Genomic DNA, 25,210 nt, shown 5'->3' with positions numbered 1-25,210 from the left:
GCTGAAGCTGTCATTCCCATCATCTCCCAGTCCACATCTTAAGAAAATCAGATTCAGGTAGGGTAATTGGAACTCTTGCATTCATATTGATGTTGCTATCAGAATTATCTTTATAATTAGTGCATGCCTAATATAATGTGATTAGCATCACTCTGTGCTAAGCTAGCAAAGCATGACAGCAGCAGATTTTACAGTCACATCTGTATTTTGTATATTCCATTTAAAATTAAATGTTGCTTACTTTGTAAGCAGCAACCACTTCCATGTTACTTGGAAAATGCTTCACCGAAAGCTTAGCCCAGATGATTGGATAATGAGATGATGATATGCTCAGCTCTTATATGAATGGATGTGTAGACACCCCATGATATGCTTAGCAAACAACAGACCACACTGCTCGTGTAACCTTCTCACTTGCCATTCTGGATCTACAGAGCTAGCAACTCAGTGTTATAAACATTGGCTCAGATGATTGGGTTACATTGACTAATGTTGATATGACAACCCATCCCCATGGGAAAAATGGGTTGATGACAACAGTGACATACACAAAGCCCATTGTTCTCCAAAACTGCCATTAGTTGCACTTCTTCACTTTACTATTTTTATTAGTGATATGTGTGAAGACTGGTAGAGATGGGTGAAGGCTGCCCAGCCTAGACAGATATAATTTTATACATAATTCTATCATTTGTAAATATGAATGTGAATCACAGGCATGTTGTCTTAAATGAAAAAAAAATGCTGTTACAAAAATGTGGTAACAGTGCTCCCTACTGACCCAGTAAAAGCATGTTGTGACCCTTTGATCTAAAGTTGGCTCCTGCTGTGCTAGATGAAGGCTTCCTGCCTATTGTTTTAAGGCTACAGTTAATGACCATAATTTACATGTGGAATGTCCTCAGATTACCCTCTGTGCCCCTTCTGACCGGACTATAAGGTAGATATCACTGCCACCAGTCAGGTACTATAAGGGTCTTAAAAAGATATCCAGTTATACTGAGTGAAATCAATAGTAATACAAATTGTAATGTTGACCAAACAGCAAGACTTTCAGGAGTGGCCAGAATTATCACCAAATAAATATGTGCAAATACTCTCAAAGCTTAAATATTCTCAAAAAAGACTAGCCACAATGGAAAGTTTAAATAAATTTAATAATAAATAATAAAAGAAAAAGAAAATACTAAATATTTATTTACATTAAACACCACAGTTTCAGCCACAGGAATATCGAAAATAACATAGTTGGAAAGAGTCACACAGTTACAGAAAAATAGTACTTCTAATCTCACTATATTTTCCTGACTAATCTAAAGAGAATTACTGTTCCCTAGTTAAGTTACTTACTATCACATGGCAAGATGATGTGGGGAGTGGCATAGGTCTCAACCTCTTAAGAGGCCAATGTGGAACATAGACCCTAACAATGTGTGACAAATGGCCAAAATGTGGAACACCCTATTTGTGCACTGCACGAAACATGCCATTGCCATGGAGCATGGTGGAACATCTGTAAAATTCAATGAGCCACACTTCTCAGATCCAAAACCTTTATTTTATAATCTGCAGTACCATAACCACACCATAAGTGAAACAGCACTTTGCAAAATAAAATTCACATTTACTAGATTTTCTAAACAGACCTATTACAAGTCACACATGATTGTTCTTATAAACTTATAAAGTTTCTAGAATAACAGAACCTGTCTTGGCATACAATTGCTCAATTACTTTTAGACTTCAGAGACATACTAGGGACAAGCAACACAAAATGGACCACTAAATATTGCTCTTATAAACTTAGAAAGTTGCTAGAATAACAGTAATAAATACAGTCTACGAGCCAATCAAAATCTGCAGAGCACAGCCAACTCTCTCTAATGTGGAAGGGCAGCAGAGCTATTAATTATGCCTCTCAAATCTCCTTTGCTGAACAATGCCAGAATGAGGGTGGGTCCCAAAATAAGGACACCACTTAAAAAGTTAAAGAGCAACAGGTTCAACAATACACATTTTTTGAACAATAAGAGGCTTAAAACTTTAATGCCTTGCAGTACTAACTGTCTGACAGTCACCCTTAGTAATTAACCAAAATTTAAAAAAATTATGAGGGATATGGTGAAAAGATGAGGCCAAATAAGGGGGGATTTGAAAGGTATGAGACAGCCAGTGATGGACACTTTTCTGCCACCATCCTAAGCAAAGGAGCACATGTTTATTCAAATTCACAAAGTACAACACAGCCACAATTAAATGAATTAATGCACTTTTTGGAGAACAGAAAAAAGCAGCAGCACATGTGCATACAACCATCCATCCTGCCCCCTCCTCCCTATTAGGATTTCTTATAAACCAAAACACCCTGTCTCTTGCCTCTTCCAAATCCACATATTGCCCTCCCAAAAGTTTTCATAATTACTGTTTAACAGCCTCCACGGAGCCAGGAATAACAATTCCATCTCCCCCACCATCATACAGAATACCACAAATATCAAGCAAAATTCATTTGATAGACTTCACGCTATGCAGCCACTCAGCCATGATCTCTTCCAGTCTGCAGCAATAATGTCTTCTTGGAAGTGTAGTTTTTTTTAGTAGCAGCAGCCAGCAACAACTAGTCCTCCTAGCCAAATACAGTCCAAATGAACGACAAATATATACAATGGCAACCTAAAGGCATGTGTAGCAAATGGAGGTGTGGTCTGATGCAATTGGTTTGTATACCGCGATGCCGATAGGCAGTAATTGCAGTACACAAACCAATCAGAATCCATATAGTGGAGCCACAGCGGAACAGCAGAACAGTGGTTTTGCTTGTCATTAAATGCAGAGTGTTCTGCATAATCCAGAGCACATGGATGCTTAGGTGAGTGGTTCTTGTTGGCAGATCCAAGGCAGAATTCAGAATGTTAAGAGCAAACCCTACAAATATCTAAATATTATTTTTTGACTTACAGAATGACATCACACACATCTGGTCATCTGACTGCATTCCATGATATCACCAACACTAAAAGCTGACAGGATTTTAGCACCTATGTGTTACCATACACACAGATATAGCTTTTCTCAGATGTGGTGCAGCTGCTGGAAGTCATACAACCATAAAACCATTTGTCTTCCTACAGGACCTGTAACCTATTCTCTAGAACAGACATTGTGTATTTGGTTCCATTCAAAACTGTGGGATAAACATCTTTATGGCTTAACCCATAAAGTAATTTAATTTCAAGAATATTTTGCAAAGTCAGGTGGATTAAGATTAACCTCTTCACTTCCAGTATATGTTATTACAATGTATATATATATATATATATATATATATATATATATATATATATATATATATATATATATATACACATTTAAACAATTACAATAATGCATGTACATTTATTTTCCTTCCAGCAGGGCACACTGTTGATGCATTTTAACACAAGCAAACCTTACAAATACAATTTCAGCACAAACATCTGTACAAATCAGTTTGATATACAAATAACATTATTATTTACAAAATTCCAGCTAGCTGTGCTGGCATATGTTACAAATCCACTGTCCTTTTCTCTTGGCATGACTGGCAGTGCCTCCTGTCGTCACACTACCTACAGAAGAAAAAGATGAATCAGTAAAAATTGAAGGTGTCTGCATTGTCAACCAGTTAAAATACAACCTTCAAAGAAGATTTATAACTACTAAAGCCAGCCATGCACTGGGCAAACTTTACAGAGCATTTTTTTTTCTAGACAACATGGCTGCCCAGTATTAAAATATCTGCCTGCATGTCTAGGCTTTGGGGTATAGTCTTGATTTCTGGACACTGTCTGTATGTGGAGTTTGCAATTTCTCCCCAAGTCTATGTGGATTTATTCTGATTTCCTCTCAGTTTCCAATAAAATACTGATCAATCTACCTGAGTTGGTGGTAGCTCTAGTAGAGATAAAATATCCCATGGCATCTGTAGAAAAATATAGGGAAAGTCTCCTGGATACCCTGGTTGAATTTCCCCCAGCAGTATAAGTACCAACATGGGTGTCCCCTAGAAAGAGGTCACTTGACTAGTAGGAATAACCTGGTCAACAAAGGACAGGTAGATATATTGATAGATAGAAAGATAAATTCACCTGTTCCCTTGTGGCCCAGGTCATAACTGTAAAAGAACTGTAGATCAGTTTACTCACCCAGTTAACAAATTAATGAATTCTCCAACTCCATAGCTTAGAGGGATAAAGCCCTTATGGTACCCCAGATGTCCAGGTTTTAATGCTGGCTCAGCCATCCAGTGGAAAAGAGATACTGCCTAGGCTCACTGGAATAGTATCATTAAGACCCTTAGGCCTCTCCACAGAAGCAGCATTGCTCAAGCACCATTCCACTAATAATCCATTTGTTGCAATAGGAAATTATTTTGAAACACTGACTCATTCTTGCATTAACTCATCATGATGTTCTCCATTATATAATGCAATAATGGGTTATATGCCTCTTTGTGGGTATTTCTGTTGCCTGCCTCCTTTGAAATTTTTCTGATGCTGTAATGGGTCAGGATATCTCTGTTCTGACATTAGTCAGTTGCTGAGAATAAAAATAGTTTACAGTCACAGCTCTTTGTAATTTATATTATTTTATTACAGTTATTTGCAAATTAAATAATTAATGATTCGCATCAGAAAAAAATGAAGAAGTAAATGCTAAAAAATAAATATTCAATAAAGCCGCCACTCATGTTTTCTGCTGTTTTGATGCAGTTTGGTAAAGTTATGAATTACTAAGGAAGCTTCATTGTGTGTCAGTTACATATATGAGTTATATGCATAAGAGCTTGCCAAAACAGCAATTTGTCTGCTTGTTATAAATCTCAAAGAAAAGGGGCAATTTAGAAAGGTTGATCTGTTTGCATTCCCAGATTTCTGCTTTTAACATCACTGACATCATTCCCACAAACATTCACTTTTAGCCCAGTGTCCAGTAAAAGTAGTGAAACTTATAAAAAAAATATCAACATCCAACAGCAGTCTACTTAGATATCTGGTTCTACTTTATTTAACCGAAAGCTGATTCCAGCGAATGCAAATCCATCGACACAAATGCATCGAATGGTGAAATATGCGAACTCACAAAACCACAAAATTACCTCGAAATTCAAAATGTGGAAGTGTTTTGGTTGACCCGTCTGAGCTACAGATCTGTAAGGTAAGTGTGCGATAGTTACGGACATTAGGGTGCAGGTTAAGGTAACTGCATAGACAGGTAATGTAATATGGGTAATGTATTTAATGTTCAGTGTAGGGTTTGAGGTAGGGGTTTGGTTAGTGTATGTGTGTAGTTTATTTATTTTGTTTGGGTATAGCTCCGTAGGGTAAGTGTGCGGTAGTTACTTACCTTAGGGTTAGGGAGGGGTTAAGGAGAGTGCATAGACAGTGGTGTATGTGGGGTTTAGTGTATTGTTAGAAGTAAGGTTTTGGTTGGTGTATGTTTGTGGTTTATTTATTTTGTTTGGGTGGGTAGTGTGTTTCGGGCGGTGGGGTTGGCCGAGTACGACAAATTGGTATTTTGAGTTTTGCGGTTTTGTGAGTTCGCTCATTTCGCGGTTTGATGTATATGTGTCGATGGATTCGCATTCGCCGGAATCAACTTTCAGTTAATTAAATAGACCCGGATAACTTTATGTAACAGAAATGTCTGTTACAGACAGTCTCAATATTCACAAAGTACATGATCCAAGATTTAACAATCTCTTTGAAAATAGTCTTTCATTATTACTTATCCCAACAGTGGTGCTTCCCTGGAACCTGCAAAGTCTAGACCACAGCCATGTCTGACCCAGCTCTGTTAGAAATGCTGCATCTAAAGAAATCCTAATCCCTCTGCACCACATGGTCAAGAGACCTCAACCTCATTACCACAATCAACAAAACAAGCTGGAGGGACAGGTTCATAACCCAGAGACTGCCCCTGCTATGGAATAGACTTCCCATACATGTCAAACAGAGCACCTCACTGGCCCTCTTCAAGAGAAATCTTCATGAGTAGATGGGAAATAGAAAATTCACCCTGGGGATCACTCCAGTGGCTGTATTTGACAGAGGCACTGGGAACTAAGGTCGGGTGGCATGATGCCAGGGTAATCCTACGGGCTAGGCTTGTAAAGGCTCCAGGGCCATTAGCCTAGTACACACTTATGAACCTATGAACCTTATAGCTGTAGTAGCTGTACTGTAAAAAATACTCAAAAATTGCATTTCACATCTCTAACTCCTCAAAAGCATAAGTAAGAGCAATTTAGTTCCTATAACCCACTTGAATTTAGACCAGCACTATCTTCCTTCATGAATTGTATCCATGGCCATCTCAGTTATGGAAAAAATGTTATCTGAATATTCCTATTTGCATAAAAAGCATTTTCTACTATTCATACTCAATAGTTATACAAGGAATCAAAATGAAGGAATGATACTGTGGTTTACTAGCTCACTCAGTTCTCATCTAGTTCACGAATAATACCACCCTTTCTACTTAGTAAATATCCCAAAGGGCTCTGTGTTATGTCCACTACTCATTTAATAAAATACACTTAACTTTATGCCCAACAAATATGATACAACAAACATATGACTCTACTCTGTTGGGCTGAGTTTCTTCTTTTAAAAAAATCATTGTGACATCCAGTTATTAAATTAGTCAGTGTTATCTGGTTTACGTGAAAAATATACAGTTACTGTTATTTATCACAACAAGCAGAAAACAGTCCAACTGTAATGACTTCAAGATCCTTTTTAGCCATTAAATAAATACTGAGTTACCAACTCTTACAAAATTCATTGTAGTAATCACAGGCCATTTGACAATATCTAAGATATAGCTCAAAATCAAGGCTTGGATTGCTTTTCAAAGGTAAAAATCATGTCACAGATCATGTCCATAACATCACAGCATGTACCATTGTGTTATAAAGCCTTCTGTACTTTAGTTCTCACAAATCTACTATCTTGTTAGCAAGTACAACGTGAATGGAGTTATAATAAAACAGACTCACAGCAAGCTGTCATGACTAACAAAAATAATTATTATGAAGTATGTAGACATCTGAATTAGTTAGAACTACCCAATATGCCTATAATGTCCTGTACTGTCCACAGAAGTGTCCTAAAGTACATTCCATTCTACTCAAGCATAAATACTGTGGTCAAGACTTGCAAACAAAGTTGTGGGGCTGGGCAGTAGACAATAGAAGGGAGTCTTTATAAATGTAAGTCTAATCCACTTAGAGTTAATAGAGCAACAACCCTTGCATTACAATGCATTTTCTGAACAATTAGAAGAATGAAACTTTAATGTCTGGCATTACTGACTGACTTTAATTATTTTTGATGTACAAGGGATGGTGAAAAATAGAAGGCAACATTAGGAACATTTTGTAAAGTCTGAGAGTGTGTGTGTGTGTGTGTGTGTGTGTGTGTGTGTGTGTGTGTGTGTGTGTGTGTGTGTGTGTGTGAGTGTGTGTGCGCGCGTACGTGCACACCTGTATTTGGATGTCTATATGTGTGTGCAGGAAGTAGACCCGTATATATATATATATATATATATATATATATATATATAGTTCATCTAATAATTGCTTTACAGTTGTTTACTACTTAGTAGTTTTTGTCAAAAATGCAACTACTTTGCAGTTAAGAATCAGTGATTTTCATTTTTGTTTATTTTATTTTATTTGTATAGTTTTTTCACTGAAATTATTGCTAATTTCCATACACCCCCCCCCCCCACAAGTACATCTTCACACATAATGTTCATATTCCTAGCCATGGTATACTGTTGCATGCTGAGAAAAATCCATTCTCCCTTTCTGCCACATTTTTAAGTTCTGTCTCTGCAAAGATATTGTGTGCCCAGTATATTGCAGCAAATACATTTTTTCTCCTACAACAAAATATCCATCCTCATCTTCCAATTCTGTATTCAAGCCTGGTTTTATTCTTCCTTTTATAAGTTAACTTCATATATATATATATATATATATATATATATATATATATATATATATATATATATATATATATATATATATATATATATAGGTTCATAGGTTCATAGGTTCATACTAGGCTATCTGCCTGAGGGCATTTACAAGCCTAGCCCATAGTTTTGTGGCTTACGCCACCCCTTTAGTATGGGGAACTATACCCATTATTTTGCTGTGCCTCTGTTGAGCAGTGACACTGAGGTAATCCCTGGGGTATATCTGCGATCTCCCATCCATTGGTCAAGATTTCTCTTGAACAAGGCCAGCGAGGTGCTCTGCCTCACATATACCGGGATTTTATTCCACAGCATAGAGAGTCTTTGGGTGATGAATCTATCCCTCCAGCACGTCCTATTAATAGCCGTGTCGAGGTTTAAGTCTCCCGCCCTTGTGGCTCTGACGGATCTAGATTTTTTGAGGTGAAGCATATTCATCAAATCTGGGTTTGACATGGCCTTGTATGTTAGGCAAAGGTCACCTCTGAGCAAGCGTGGCGACTGAATAGAGCTGGAGTTCTTTCAGTCGGGCAGCATAGGACAGATGTTTGAGAACCTTTATCCTTTTGGTGAGGAACTTTTGTGGCCTCTCCAGCTGCTGCAAGTGTCGGGTCAGATACATTCCGAATGGGGCATTGTACTCAATCATTGGTCTGATGAGTGATGGGTATAGGGAGACTATGACCTCCCTTGATTTAGATGAGAATCCCTTCATGATAAGGTGGGCAATGTAGAAGGTCTTCCTAACTACTTTAGCTACATGGGTGTCGAATGACAGACTACTATCAACCTGGGTCCCCAGGTCCCTGATAACTTCTTCTGTGCTCAGTGGATTGCCACCTATTTGGTAGCTAGGGGTAACCTTGTTTTTCCCGAAGGGTATGACTATGCATTTTTTGGCATTTAACTTTAGGCCATGGCTCTGGCACCAGTTTTCTGTTTCTGTGAGACCCTTCTGAAGGATATCTGTGTCAGATGTGTTTTCTACTATGGCGCCCAGTTTGCAGTCATCTGCAAACTTTGTCAGCCATAACCCTCCTGTGTTTGCTTGTACTTCGGAAAAGTAGATGCCAAACAAGAGTGGGCCCAGGACTGAGCCCTGTGGTACACCACTTGTGACAGGCTTTGAGTCTGACATGGCGCCAGCAACTCTGACCCTGTGGGTTCTGTCACTCAGCCAGTTTGCAACCCATCTTGTGATGTATGGGTTAACATTTAAGCTGATGAGTTTTTCAATGATACCCAAGTGGGGTATTGTATCAGAGGCCTTCGCCAGATCAAGGTAGGCTGTATGGACTGCCTTTCCCTCATCAATGGCTTTGGCGACTGTTTCGGAAAAGTCAACCAAGTTTAGAAGGCATGATCTGCCTTTGACAAAGCCAAACTGGGATGGATCCAAAGTCTGCAAATTCCCTATGTCTTTATTTATGAGGTCCATTATGATCCTCTCCATGGCTTTGCAGATAAGGCTTGTCAAGCTAATGGGCCGGTGATTTCCAGGGTCGGTGGAGGCACCACCTTTGTGAAGTGGGACCACAGTTGCAGTGCGCCACTCCTGGGTATGTATCCAGAGGTAAGACTATGATTAAACAGCTGTCCTAGCTGTGGGTTTAATTCCTCATTGAGTTCGTGGAGCACACAGCCGGGGACACCATCAGGTCCCATGGATGCTGTGTTTTTGCTTTGGAGAGAGCAGTTCTCACTTGGGCGTTGGAGATGTTTGGGGGCTGCAATCGCTTGGTATAGATATCTCTCCTTTTGGGGAGGGGAGAAGTTTGCACTGAACCTGTCAGCCAGTATGTTGGCAATGTCTGTAGGATCAGTAATCTTCACATCATTTTGAACTAGTTCTGAGCATATCTGGGGTTTCCTCTCAGGTTTCTAACATAGCTAAAGAAGGCCTTATGATTGTCTTTTGAGTCTTTAGCTATTTTTCTCTCAAAATTTGCTTTGGATGATTTTATGAGAGCTCTTAGTTTTTACTTATAGTGATCAAGGGTGTCTTACCTTTTAAGGATTTTGCTCTATCTTGTAGTAGCTTCCTCCTTTTGTTGTAGAGTTTGTTTATGGCTGGGGTCCACCAGACTGGACGCTTGCCTTTGGTACAAAGAGTCTTTGTTTTGCTTGGGATTGCCTTATCCATGCAGTCCTGCAGGTGCTGGTAGAAGGCATTTGTAAGTGATTCAGCGGCTTGAGTACTGTTTTCTGACGGCTCTGGGGCCTTAAAGGAGACCACACTAGTCTTTAGAAGTGTGAAGTCGGCTTTCGAGAAGTTCTTTACTGTGGTCTTTTTTATTTCAGGTGTGGGTGGGATGAGGACCTCCAGCGAGATTAGTTTGTGATCTGATCTCACCAGTGAGGGCTATACTTCCAGTGTTGAACATTGTGCTCCCATGTTCGTGATGATGAGATCAAGTATGTTTTCTCCTCTTGTGGGGATGGTGACTAGTTGTTCCATGGCATTTGAGTTTATGAATTCCAGGAACTTTTGGGCTAGGGTGTTTGGGCTTGAGTAGTGTTCCCAGTCTATATTAGGGTAATTGAAGTCACCTAGTATGATGGTGTTTGGTGATACATTTATCCCTCTAGTGTTTTCAGGAAGGCCATGTGAGGTTCCTGAGTTTGTGAGGGTGGCCTGTAACATGCTACAATTTGCAGAGCAGTCTTGCCTATGGTTAATTGCACCTGGATGGTCTCCGATGCATCGTCGTTGCCACCAGTCTTGAGGTGTGGGTGTCTTTGATGAATATGGATACCCCTCCTTTCTTGGTATTGTCCGGATTTTGGGGCCGGAACGCATGATAAGAGGTAAAACCTGATAGTGCTGGGGTGCTCTCAGGAGCCTTGAACCAGGTTTCTGTCACTGCACAGACATCAATGTTCTCCATACTGAGAAGGGCCTCGAGTGCGTGCATTTTGAGATTTAGACTTCTGGCATTGAGCAGCATTACCCTTAGTTTTTTCCTTTTTGTGTTCTAGGGTGGTAGGTTTAGAATTTGAGCCTTGCCTAAAAAGGCACTATGGGGTGGCAAGAGCCTTTGCCAATATCCGGAATCCCAGGGTGACAGGTGCAAGCCGTCCCTTGCAGCAGCGTGGCTTGTCCAGCATGTCATCCCAGGCAGACAGACATTGGATCCCCTTTGAATGACACCAGAGTTTAAGCCAATTGTTAAAGCTGATCATCTTATCTCTGTATTGTGGCATCATTCTTGGTGAAGGTAGGATACTGCTCAAGGTCAGGGTCATACCTGCCTGGGCTACATAATGAGAGAGCTCCTCAATGTCTCTTTTCATGTAGTCCAAGGAGGTACATCTCAGGTCGTTTACACCAGCGTGGACAATGACTGAGTCGTATTTGTACCTGCTGTTGAGAGACCTGAGTGCTTGCGTTATGTGGCGGATTCTAGCGCCCGACAGGCAGCTTACTGTGACCTTCTCCTTACTCAGTCTGGTGAGCGGGACGTCAGTGTGTCTGACTATGGAGTCACCAATGACTAGTGTGTCTGGCATTGTGTTTGGCCTTAAGGGCTGTGACTGTTTGACACTCTGACTGTGAGGTCTATGTGTTGCAGGTGTTGTGTTCTGAGGTGGTGGTTGTTTGGGTGTCTGCTTTGGTGGCCTCTGCTGTTTTGGTAGATTTTTGATCAGAGCCGAAAGTATGTCTTTGTGTGTTTATGTGTATGATTTGAGGTTGTGATGGTACTATGTGAGACTGGGTCTATAGTGTGTGTGGTAACCTTCTCCTCCTGACTGGTCTTGCCAGTCCTATGTTGAGAGAGCTCAGCCTCCAGTTTGGCCGTATAGTTGCATCTCTCGCATGTATTTGTGTTTTGTGGGAGGAGGAGAGGGTTGTCTGTGTACATGAGGCAATTGTAACATTGCCTCAATATTCCCAGGTTCACCAGCTGAGCAGGAGAGGACACTAGCAACTGATCCCTCGACATGCTAGAAGGACTAGACAAAAACTTTAAAAGAGATTCCGGGGATGTGGGTGACCGAGAAATGGGGGTTGCCTTTTGGGGTGCTATCTATAAGAGTGCCATATCAAGGTAATAAGTACTGTAGGAGCAAGTGCTAGGTTTAACAGATAGAGAAAAGTCTACTTGGAGTCAAGTAGAGATGATCTTTTAGGTATTAGAGAAAGTGCTAGTAACAGGGATGCTTAAAGGTAAGATTGAAAAGAATGCACTCTGCAGTGTGCACTAGAGAAGTTAGATATGAAAGTAGGTAACTTGAGTTTTACCTGTTTAAAAAGTTAAGGTTTAGTGGAGAGTTACTATTTTTAAAACAGCAAGATGGACTGAAAGGGGTGGTTACTTTTGTATTTTGGTACTATGAAATACTGTAGGATGGCCAATAAATTTAAATAATTGAAGGGATGGGATTTCAAAAGTGATGGTTTTGTGATTACTCACATAAGCCAGTGAAAGTAGAGAGAAATGAGATATATGGTCAGATTAACATAAGAGGCGGGCAACTAGAAAGACAGTGGTATTTAACAAGACAACTTAAATGGGTGGGAGGGAGGGAAAAAATTCTGCCTGACTCAGAACAGAGAGAGCTGTGGTCTCTTTTGAAGTTTTAATATGCTGTTAAAACAGAATGCAAGCAAAACACAAGATAAAGAAAACAAACTACAGTATTCAAAATATAGAAAGGCAATACAGAAATACAAAAAATAACAGCAAACTATATATATGGATCCCATTTGATCCAGTGAATTTATGATTCATTGAAACTTTCGTGTAAAAATAAAAATAAATATAAAAACATGCAGTTTGCATGTAACATTAGATGTACATCAACGTTTAGTGTTGATGTACAACTAAGCAAACTATTGCTGAGATCGTGGTACAGTGGGGATAAGGGAACATTCCCTTTTTCCCACTGTAGTGCGATCTCGGAGTGAGAATATTAAAGTAGGGGGGTGTGGGGGCGCAGCATAATAGCATTTAGTGTGTTTTTTTTTTGTTTTTGGTTTAGGTTTTATTTTTCTTTTTACACAAAAGTGTATTTTCGAAAAAAATGCACTTTTATCGAAAGTGAGGTCGCGAATTTACGTTTCGATGAAACGTAAATTTTCTGGATCAAAATAGATCCATATATAACTATATATATATATATATATATATATATATATATATATATATATATATATATATATATATATATGTGTGTGTGTGTGTGTGTGTGTGTGTGTGTATGTGTAGATATATAGATATGACATGGAGTAACTTGATGATATATTACTTAACACAAATACAGCAATCTCACTGTAGTGGTATTCAGACAGGAGGAAGTGATTGTGATAGGCAGATTCCTTATAAGGACCAGCACTCCCAGTGCTTATTTTGTCTAGCAGCTGAACACAATTACAAACCTTGTCAGATCTTGCAATCATTTGTACTTAAGTCTCTATGTATGCATCTTTCCTTGCTATGCAGTTATTTAGAAATCCAGCGTATGAAGAGCCTTATGCTATCCAAGATGGTGGAACTGCTGACATCCCACTCCCTCTTAAAAAAAAAAAAAAAAAAAGAAGTTCAAAAGGCTAGGCGTGAGCTGTCTGATGCCCAGTCAGATTCAGATGGAATCCTCAGTATGTTCCACTTCTTTACAGAAGCTCACCACTGCGACCTTGCAGGAGGCTTGTATGGTGTTTGTCTGTCACATGTATAAGACTATTCATACTGAGATGGTTGAGAAGGAAGAACCAAGAATGATAGTTTCAGTAAGGCTAGAGGGCACTCCTTAAATCCTTTTGTGGGAAGATGCACCCACAATATTTTGATTCTGATCCACCAGGGTTCTGATATGACATTCTTTGTTAAGGCAGATATCATCTGTAATAAGAAGAACCAGAAAACAAAAAAATGCTTCTAAGGTTCACACTTCTTACACAGCCTCTATATGGCCATCTTTTTTCTACAACCCCATTCTTTCCCTTTCAACTCCTTCTCACCACCAGCAGAAGATACAACATGAACCTTTATTTAAGGAAGAAGAGGAATCAAATTGTGTTGAGGATTTTTTAGCCTATTTATCACAAATCGATTATCCTGCTCTGCTTGCTGCTGATTATTAGAACAATTTGTCCTGAGTCCCCCGGTGAGAAAATATCATTTGGGCTAAATATAACAAAAATGATTCAGCACTTTGATGGGGAAACAAAGCAAGGTTTTGATGTGCAAAAGAGATGCTACAATCTATTGGAAATAGGGGCTCATATGCCTTCTTCTGTTTCTCCAGTCTTAGAAACCTTCTTGGACACATTTGCATCCACTTCCACATCTCCTAATTCACAGTCTCCATCACCAAATAAGCCTGATAGGCTTTATAAGGTCCCCAAGGGCCTTATGTTTCTTTACAAAGATCCTGTGTCAGATCCTTCTGTCTTTTCCATTTCCACTGACACACCTATGAAACTTATGCCAGTTGATAATGTTTCGCCTTCCGATAGAACAAGGCAATGGATAGATACAGAAAGAATGTTTATACTTGTTCCACTCTTGCTGCTTTTCGTCCTTTAAATTACCAAATTCAAATAGCAAAATACAGTCTGCCCATCCTAAGAGATCGTAAGGCTGTAAATAACCTTGTGTCTTCTGATTCTAAATAGCAAGCAAGCAATTTCCATACTATGGCAAGCTACTCAAGTTGCCAGACATTCCATGAAATGCAGCTGATGCTGCAGTCTTCTAACAGGGCTGCTGCTACCAGATCAGTTATTAGAAGGATTGTCTGGCTTCCTTTTCAGTCCCTCCCAGGGGATGTAAAGACCAAGCTCTTGGATTCTGCCTTTCACAGGGATCTTTTATGCTGACTCTATGCAGCAGAGCCTTTCAAGGCTCTGCAAGAAAAGATCAAACTTATGCAAGATTTTAACAAGATTTTTCTTACTTCAATGGTCAGGTATCAAATAAATTACCCTGCAAAGCGCACTTCCTTTGTCCAAATTAATCAGAAACCCTCTCAGATAGGAATGAAACAGCTGGGAAAAAGATTTCTTTATAAGCATTACAGAGGTGCCAAGTCTGGAAAACCTCCTTTTCCATGCAAATCAACCTGACAATTTGTTGCCACTCTACTCCCTCCTCAGACCAGGAATTCCCTTGTCTAAAAGGTTAACTTTCTCCTGTCCAGCCTGTAATTCTTCCCTACAGACATATGGGTTTAATCCATCATTCAACATGCATACAAGATGTCTTGGAAGGAAATCCCATCCTAGAGGGACATTCCTCCACCCCCTCCTCCCAGCCCAATGCATCTATTCCCTCCCCTGCTACAAGATCTGCTCTACCAGGGTACCATAGAATCAGTGCCACATCAGCAGCTAGAAAGAGGCTTTTATTCATGGCTATTTCTGTTACAGAGAAAAGATGGTACCTGGAGACCTGTTCTAGATTTAACTCATCTTAACACCTTTTTGAAGGTGACTTCCATCAAAATGCCATCACTGCAATATCTTATTCCTTTCATACTCCCTCAAGGCTTTTCAGTCTCCCTAGACTTGAAGGTTGTATATCTATACATCTCCATGCACTCCATTTGCAGAAAATGTCTGAGATTTGCTGCCGTTTCACCAGACGTTCAGTTCTCTGCTTTACCCTTTCGTTTCTCTACCAGTCCCAGGGACTTCATAATGTGTATTTCTCCAACCATTGCTTTTGCAGAACTCAAAGAATATAAATCTTTTTCTTATTTAGATGACCTACTTATCCAATCTTCATCTGAGGACAATCTACTCCTGCACTTAAGTTTCACAATTTCTCTCTTGGAGATAATGAGATTTACACTCAGTCTCCAAAACTCATCTGTAAACCCCTCCCAGGACTTGATTTTCATGAGTTGCAGACTAGGTATCTGTCTAATCATGGTTTTGTTCCAATAAGAAAACCTTCACTCTCTCTCTCTCTCTCTCTCTCTCTCTCCATATTCTTCCAGTCCCTCCTACCCCTTCCATCTACTCCTAAAGGAGAAATTCTAAGAATGCTTGGCTACATGTCAGCAAACATTACAATGATAAACATAAAAAAAAGAACCGATGTAAAGACACCACAAACTCTATTTATTAAGCGCTTATCATCCAGCACAGTGGCTGGACTTCATCAGATAAAAGAATCAACTTCATAGACACTCTTAAATGCTTCAACAATCCAGTCATGTGACCAATGTCTCAATTAAACCTCTTAACAATATTCAATTAACACATCACTTGATAAAAGTTCTACCATCGTTGAAAATACAGAGTTAAAAGTCCTGACTAAAGAACAATATAATACAGTCTCCCCCTAAATAAAAAACCTTCATCCTTCACTGCTCAATCAACAGCAAATTTATTTATACCTGGTGTATTAAAAATAAAAAATATAAAGCATGTTAAAATAAAACCATGGTCAATGTATAACCATTGTAAATAAATAAATACTTTAGGTGTGGGACTAACCCTTAAACTCATCACTTAATTTAGGCAAATTATCTCCACATCCTTTTTAATTTTAAGTATGGGAGAATCGTGCATGCTTCATTTATTCCTGGGAACTGATTAGCATTTAATCGAAGTTGCCATAACAACTCAAATTGTTCTAAAAGTAGTGACGCTGGTCCTTCAGGTACATTTTCACTAATCTAGTCTATAACCTTAAACTTGAATTTATGGTTAGGTGAATTTTCTATGTGCCTAGCTAGTGTGTTCTGTTTTCAACCTCCTAATAGCATACAGGTTTACATAGATTCTTTCTTTTATTTTTTTTAATTTTACAATGGTGCACTTAGACAGACTGCACATGGGAAAGATCCAGTGGTACCTAAAATGTTTATGGTCCCCAACACTGCCATCCACTAGACTTTCAAATTGCCTTTTCTGAGGAAAGAGTTACAGTGGTGGATATTCCAGATCCTACTAAATCTGGGCCTTCCCTTTTGCCCACCCACTACCAAACAGGAACCACACACAAATGCATCGGACCTGGCTTGGGGAGCTTGGCCATCCTCTTCATTCATCCATGGCCAATGATCCCACAGACAGGCAAAGAAGTACATCAGTGTCAAAGAGATGAGGGCTCAGATTTAGGCCCTTTAGGTTTTTTCCTCACATTTGGAAACCAAGATCCTCTCAGGATTTTCTCAGACAACACAACAGTTATGTAGTATACCACATATCAGGGAGGTGCTGAATCCTATCAGTTGTACAGGCTAGCTATTCTGGCATGGAAAAAGGCTATATAAACAAATACGTCCCTTCATCTGGTGTACATCTGATTAGATGACAATGTGCTTCAAAGATTCTCTAAGCAGATCCATGAAATACCCTCACAAATGAATGCTAAACAGGGACATAGTTCACAGAAGGCATATGCCACATTAGACTTGTTTGCCTCCATTCTGAACAGACAGCTCAAGCTGTTTTGCTCCAGGACTACTTGCTCCCAGACCTGGAGAACAGATGCCGTATCTTTCTTCTGGGAGAGAAAGTACTTCTATGATTCTTCCCTCTAGTTTTAAAACCAAAAGTTATCCTGTAGATCCAGTGGGACAGACCAAAAATCTTGCTAGTGACTCCCTTCTAGACCAGAAAGAACTGGTTTGCCCTTCTACTTCATCTAGCTAATGACAATCACTGCACATTACTCTAAGAAGTGGACCTACTAACATAGAAAGAGGGCTGTCTGCTTCATCTAAGTCTTCCACCTCTCAACCTGGCGCTGTGGATAATAGCATATGAGGACATGCATCAGTTGTTTCAGGAGGCAAGAAAACCTACCACTAGAAAAACCTTAAATCTTCAAATGGAAGAAATTTCCTATCTGGTGTCATAAAAAGAATGAGAACACCCTTCAGTTGAGGATCACAACAGTTTTGTCCTACTTGTGTGAGCTTCTCAAATCTGAACTTGCCTACTCTTCTGTTAAGGCACACTTACTGCCATTTCAGCCTTCATGACACTGACCCGCGTTTGCTTTCAAGATTCAGAGTCAAGCAATTTCTAAAGGGTGTACTTCACTTGAACTCATCCATTTATGTAATACTATAAAGTATAAAAAAAAGCAACACAATTTCATTTTGGAAAAAAAAAACTCACTTTGCCACCTTTTGAACCTGCAGCCTTTGCATCTCTGAAGTTTTGTGCTTGGAAAATAGTTCTGCTGGTAGCCCTTATTTCTGTCAGAAAATTGTCTTAGATTCAAGGGCCTTAGGGCTTTCTCTCTTTTCAAATGTTCCATAAGGACAGCATCTCTCTGAGGGCTAACCACTCATGCACAAGGTGGTTAATGAACTGTTTCATAGTAAGGCTATTTATTTTCCTACCTTCTTTCCAAACCCACAGAACAGAGGTGAGGGGGCGTCTGCATTTCTTGAATGTACATATACAGGTAAGGTCCTACCTTGATAAGACAAAATGCATCAAGAAAATGCTCCAGCATTTTGTGTGTGTGTGTGTGTGTGTGTGTGTGTGTGTGTGTGTGTGTGTGTGTGTGTGTGTGTGTGTGTGTGCGTGTGTGTGTGCGTGTGTGTGTGTGTGTGTGTGTTTGTGTGTGTGTGTGTGTTTGTGTGTGTAGGCATATGAGTCACATTTATGCATGTGTGAGTTATTGTGTGCATGTATGTTTGTGTGCACGTGTGTGTGTGTGTGTGTGTGTGTGTGTGTGTGTGTGTGTGTGTGTGTGTGTGTGTGTGTGTGTGTGTGTGTGCAGGCATATGAGTCACATTTATGCATGTGTGAGTTATTGTGTGCACGTATGTTTGTGTACACACGTGTGTGTGGGTGTGTGTGGTGTGTGTGTGTGTGTGTGTGTGTGTGTGTGTGTGTGTGTGTGTGTGTGTGTGTGTGTGTATACATGTGTGTGCCTGTGTGAGTAGGCATGTGAGTGAACAAATGCTACATGTATGCATGTGTGAGTTATTGAGTGAGTGTTGTGAATGTGAGTGTGTATTTGTGTGTGTATGTGTGTATTTTTGCATCTGTGTGTGTATTCTAGCACAGAATTATTTCCAGTCCAGGAAAGGATTCCTGTCTTATGCACAATGTTTACTGTGGAAGATTCAGGATCCATTATAACCCTTAACGAGAATAAAACAGCTTATAAAAATGAATGAGTGAATGATCCATAAAGACACATCTGTGATAAGATTATGATGAGTTGATTTTAATAATAGTAAATCAGGAACACAGCTAAGGAATGTATTGTGGGTGGACAAACATGATCATTATTCAATTCACATAAGCACTGGAAGTGCTTTCTCTTCATTTCTCAGTTTTTCTGTAAATATATTTCACAGAGTAAACAAAGTTTGTACCTTCACATAATGACTCTTGGTACTATAGTCTGTTAAAAAGCTTATAATTATATGATACTTTTGTATATTTAGTTTAGTTTAAGATATTCTAGGCATGGCTGAAACTTGTACGTTGACATTTATTCCACTTAAACCAACAAAATGTGAAGATTTATTCTACTTACACAAAGTTTCTTTTGCATATTATCAGTGGTGGCTAGTTCAGAAGTTAGAGTGAAAGTGATATGTTTGCATATTATCAGTGGTGGCTAGTTCAGAAGTTAGAGTGAAAGTGATATGTTTGCATATTATCAGTGGTGGCTAATTCAGAAGTTAGAGTGAAAGTGATATGTTTTTACTGAATAAGTAGTCATTTAGCGTGGGCTCAGTGCAGTGGTGCAGCAGTTAGTGTTGTTGCCTCAAAGCAAGAGGTTCTCCTGGTCGATTCTTGGCTGGGGTGCCTTCTGTGTGGAGTCTGCATGGCCTCCCTATGTTTGCATGAGTTTCCTCCCACATTCCAAAGACATGCATCTGGAGCGTTTCTCCCCGTGCTTCCACTGAAAATGGGCTCTGTCCCAGTCAGACTTTCATGGCAAACAAATGTTAAATAAATAAATAAAATAAACCTAGAAAACATTTTACAGTGACTGAAAAATACATTTTCATCAATATGTAAACAAGAGCATAGGCATGGGAACCCATTTGGGAACCTATAAATGGGTAGAGTGGATGGAAAATAGGAAATACACCCCGGGGATCACTTCTGTGTCTCTGCTCAACAGTGGCACAGAAAAATAACTTTCTTGGGTGGCGTAAGCCATGGAACCTTGTTGGCTAGGCTTACATAGGCACTCGGGATGATAGCCTAGTACCTACCTATGAACCTTTGAACCTATGTTGCAGTAAACCTTAGGGGAAAGGCTAATGGCATACTCAGATAAGAAGTATATTTGTACATCAAAGGTTCTTTCACCCAAAAAAATAACGCAGGTATTATGCCATATGAATTGTCACATGTACACACCTTCTAGTTGTGAAAATCACAGTTATAATTACTTTTCCTATGCATGCATATTCCATTTGTTTAAACTCATATTGAATGTTCATGCCAGTGGTAACATTTATTATGTATGAAGAATTTTAAACTTATTTTTCATAAGAAGTGTCTAAAACATTATGGATCAGTTTAACAAGTTACAATTGCTATGGAGGAATGCAATTGCAAGTAAACAATGTTGAATGAATGTCCATAAGGCATATTTATTATATGTCAAGGCTTGAAATTTAATATTCTCTCTTGATGATAATTTTTACATGTTCTACTCAAATTTTGACATTTACATAATGGCCTAAATATGCAGTGAAAGGAAGCTGTTGTGTGCATAAGCAAAGCTTGATATAGTTGTCAGCTACACTCAATGCTTGTGTACCATTGAATATGACAGCTAAGTAACAAACAGACAAAGCACAGACACTAAGCAGCAATTACTGCATCTCTCCAATGAAACAGACCTTTATCTTGTAATTATTCTAATTTTGGAAAAAAAACATTTAAAAGCATTTTAGATTTTACTGCCAATTTTATGATTTTTCTTCACTAGGGTATATCATTTTATGTCACAACTTCAGCTTGTTCAGCTGAATATTTATGACTTGGAATAATGTTCTAAGATGATTATTTATTTAGGCTTACTGTGAATGTGTATGTGTGTGCGTGTATGTATGTTTATGTATGGGTGATTGCGAAACATTTTATTGTATCTTATTGCAAATTCATGTAGCCCTAAATGGAATTAGTGAAATTTGTTTTCAGCTACTGCTACTCAGAAATTTACCAAGTATGAAACACTCTCACTACACATGAGACTGTGTAGGAAGTTCTACTTTCTCAAGGTATAGCACCACCACCAACAACAACAGCAACACACACACACACACACACACACACACACACACACACACACACACACACACACACACACACACACACACACACGCACGCATACACACACGCACATGCACACACACACACGCACACACATACACACGCACACACATACACTCACACATGCACACACATATACACACTCACACACACACGCACACACATACACACACATACACACACACATGCACACACACGCGCACACACATGCACGTACATACACACATACATCACAACCACCACCACCAGCACACACAATCCACCAACACACATGCACACACACACACACACACACACACACACACACACACACACACACACACACACACACACACACACAAACCACTGCTACCACCAGCAACATCAACATATACACACACAAACCACCACCATCAGCACCAACACACACACACAAACTACCACCAGTACCACCATCACATGCACATGAACCACCAGCACCAACACACACAAAAACCACCACTAGCACCACAAGGAGAAACCAGCAGGGCTACTAACTGCTCTGGTTTTGATGCATGTAACAAAAGTCGCCTAAACCATTCTCAGTGAGCAGCCCACAATTCAGTTCAAAGTGAAGCCAGCTATCCTGTTGGCTGCTCTAGTTTAGGTGTGTTTAATAGCAGACTAGGCCATTTGCAGCAAGCAGACCACAACCCATTCAAGAGAAGCCAGCCTGAACCATTCACTGCAACAAACCCCTCTATCACAAGATGCCCAGTCTCACAAAGGGTTTGTTCAGTACCCAGCTGCCATTGTCCTGATAGTCTGCTGTTTCCCCTTGGAAAGCTATTAAACCGATGATCATTACATGGATCAAAGTCTTTCAGCACCTGGCTGATGTCAGTATCAATCTCATAATGTATGTGCATCAAGGCCAACCCACTTAAGTGTACATGAGACAAAGTGTTGCAAAGCCAAATCTTAGTGCATCATAGAACACTGAATGGCTTCTCTGTGGAGGCAACACTCACTGACATGGTGACCAGAATTGTTAATGAACTGTTTATATTTGAATAAGATGCTGGGTCCAACTGCTGTTGATTTGAAAGCATGGTTTGTCAGCTTATCCCATGCAACTACTCTCCATCTGGCCACCCATTGCTGAAGTTCATAGTTTGAATTTGGACAGATCTGATAAGTGAGTCTTGTAGGCGCTGTACAATTCCTCCACTTTCCCATCTTAGCAAGCGTGAAGAATGTTCTGCACCAGATACTGTGCAATGAAGCATTCCAGGAATGGGATGAACACTTTCCTTTGATAGTACTCATCTGAGTCAACAACACTAATGTTTCTTCTTTGAGTCTGTCTTTCACAGATCCTTCTAACTCTTTCTTCTACCATGATTCTGGCAGCCAGCTATTTGGCTTCTTCATGCAATTCTGAAAAAAATTGTCAGCATTTGGTCTCATTGCATGAAGAGTGTCAGTGACAACCTTTGCATCTTCACAAGCCTAAATCAAGTCAATCTGTTCCTGCTGCAGGTACAGATAAAATGGCTTAATTATATCAAGCACAGACTCCATTATCAACAGAGCTACAGCAAAGTAAAATGTTTTGATAGAGTACTGATATTAGTCAGCATCTTTGTTGTACTCAGCAATAATCTCTAAAGTGGTGACAAGGATGACATATTTATTCTTGAAGCTGTGCAGATAATCAGCCTGACTCATCATCCAGTTGTTGCCAGGTGCCTGAAGTGAGATACTTCTGTCTTCATTTTCATCTTCATACTCACCTGGCAACAGGATTAGGTTCATAGGTTCATACTAGGCTATCTGCCCTGGGGCAATTATAAGCCTAGCCCAATTCTGTATGGCTTACGCCACCCCTTGGTTTGAGTATACTGTGCCCTTTTTAAGGTTTAGTTTACTGTGCCTCTGTCTAATAGTGACACAGGAGTAATCCCTGGGACAAACCTACGATCCCCCATCCACCTATCGATAGTCTTCTTGAAGAGATTCAGTGAGGTGCTCTGCCTCACATGAACTGGAATTCTATTCCAGAGCGAAGGGAGCCTCTGGGTTATGAACCTGTCCCTCCAGCAAGTTCTATTTATTTCTGTGCTGAGGTTCAAGTCCCTCGAGCGTGTGGCTCTAAGGGATTTAGATTTACTGAGGTGTAGCATGTCCATTAATTCTGGATTTGACATAGCTTTGTATGTCAGGCATAGATCACCTTGAAGTAGGCGGTATGCAACTGAGTAGAGCTGGAGTTTTTTTAACCGAGCAGCATAAGGATGAATTCCTTAATGTGGGTTAAATATGCATTGTGACATTTAGCAAAGTAATTTAGCATTAAAATTACTTTCCTATAGGTTTCAAGAGAGTTTGTCATATCACGCATTGCACTTGAATGAACAATGGCAGTGTGGAGGTTGTGTGCTTTGCAGGAAGTGTACACATCTTCTAGAAACAGGGCTCAAATCCTTGCCTGCACACCATTAAAATGGCCATACATGCTGCTTCCTGTGTCATAGCTTTGTCCTCGCAAAGGCTCCTTGTCCACACCCCTTTCACTTACTGTGAGTATCTGTAGAAAGAGGTCAGCTAAGGCTTTTCCTATGGTGTCATATGCTTCAACAAATTCATTGAAGTTTTCATGGATTTCTAGATTTCGATCACTTCTTTGAACATAACGTAGAGCCAGAATCACTTGCTCTTTACAGGAGATGTCAGCTGTTCCATCAGCAATTAAACTATAGAACTTTGCCTCTTTAACTCTACCTAAAAATGTTCTCTGAATTTGTAACCCAGTAAGGTTAATAATTTCATTTTGAATTTGTGCTGAAGTGTACAGTGCATTTTGTGGACTCTCTCTTAAGTGGCCAGCGAGTAGAACAGAGACCACTTCTACCATGTATTCTAACAATGCTTTACATTTTTTTGTGCAAATTAGTTTTCCACACAGTGGCAAATTCTGACTTCAACAGAGAAGAATTGTCCACGCAATACATGTCAAGGCATGAGCTATGCATTCATGCAATTTCTTATGTTTCTTTGCAATAAACTGATAAGCTGTTTGCAGTTGTCCCTCATACTTCTAGAAATGCCTCTGATTTTGCAACTGCATTTCCATGGTCTCTTGACTTGCTATGTTATTCTGGAATCTTCTTCACATTAGACCAATTGTTCATAGGCATAGAGACCAGCACACACTCTCTAGCTGTGTTGAAGACAAAGCATGGACCATAGAAGACCCCTTCCAAACTCTGGGAATAGCATGCAAACTTGAATTCATGCAGAACCTGTGGACAGAATCTTCTGTTTTGTTAGTTTATAGAATACCCCATGAAATGCTTAAGGAACTGAAAGCCTTCAGGTTGTAGCCACTGTATGGTCAAGATGGTCTTTTTGTCTGTATCCATCAGATTACCATGTTTGTACAAGCCAATGTCATAATATTTTCTGATGGAATAATGTGTGTTGTTACAAACTGCAGTATGGGTAGTAGAAAGTTTAGAGAGTTGCACATGCCCTGCTGCAGTAGTTGTGTGGTCCACTTCTGTCACCACACTTGACTGAAGATGTTATTGCTGGAGGATGTGACACATCCTTTTAACAGATCCTGTCTTGCTCTTCACATCAATCACGTCACTGCTGTCATAGGTGCTACTGGATGTAACATGGGCCTCCTCACATTCAATAGGGCTTCCAGATGTAATTGCAAGTACAGGTTCCAGATTCATAGGGTCAGTTGAAACCAATTTGTCTGGACTTTGAAGACCAGCAGCTGATCCTCCAGGAAGATCTGGTTGTGCAATTCTTCTCATCGGTACTTTCACAGTATCACAATGACTTAAAAGAAAGGGTGAGACTAGTCAGAAGATTGCTGCAGTGTGCCAACAGGCGATTGTTGCCAGAAGTGCTTGTAGTAAGATAGTGTGTATGCCAATGCATAAACTACAGTACCTTGTAGAATGCCTTACCAGATAGCAAGTTGTTTTT

General features: G+C 39.7%; 1 protein-coding gene across 1 annotated transcript in view; it reads left to right on the top strand.

Annotated features, from left to right (window-relative positions):
- Nucleotides 1-25,210, top strand: part of LOC122807067 (contactin-3-like) — a 2,190,808-nt gene that overhangs the window by 1,504,810 nt on the left and 660,788 nt on the right. The gene's annotated exons all lie outside the window — the stretch shown is intronic.

Source organism: Protopterus annectens, chromosome 7.part0 (assembly GCF_019279795.1).
Source record: "Protopterus annectens isolate FY-2018-M chromosome 7.part0, PAN1.0, whole genome shotgun sequence".
In the NCBI taxonomy this organism is placed as follows: Eukaryota; Metazoa; Chordata; order Ceratodontiformes; family Protopteridae; genus Protopterus; species Protopterus annectens.
The sequence above is the reverse complement of the archived record's forward strand: the minus strand, read 5'-3'. Positions and strand labels throughout refer to the sequence as shown.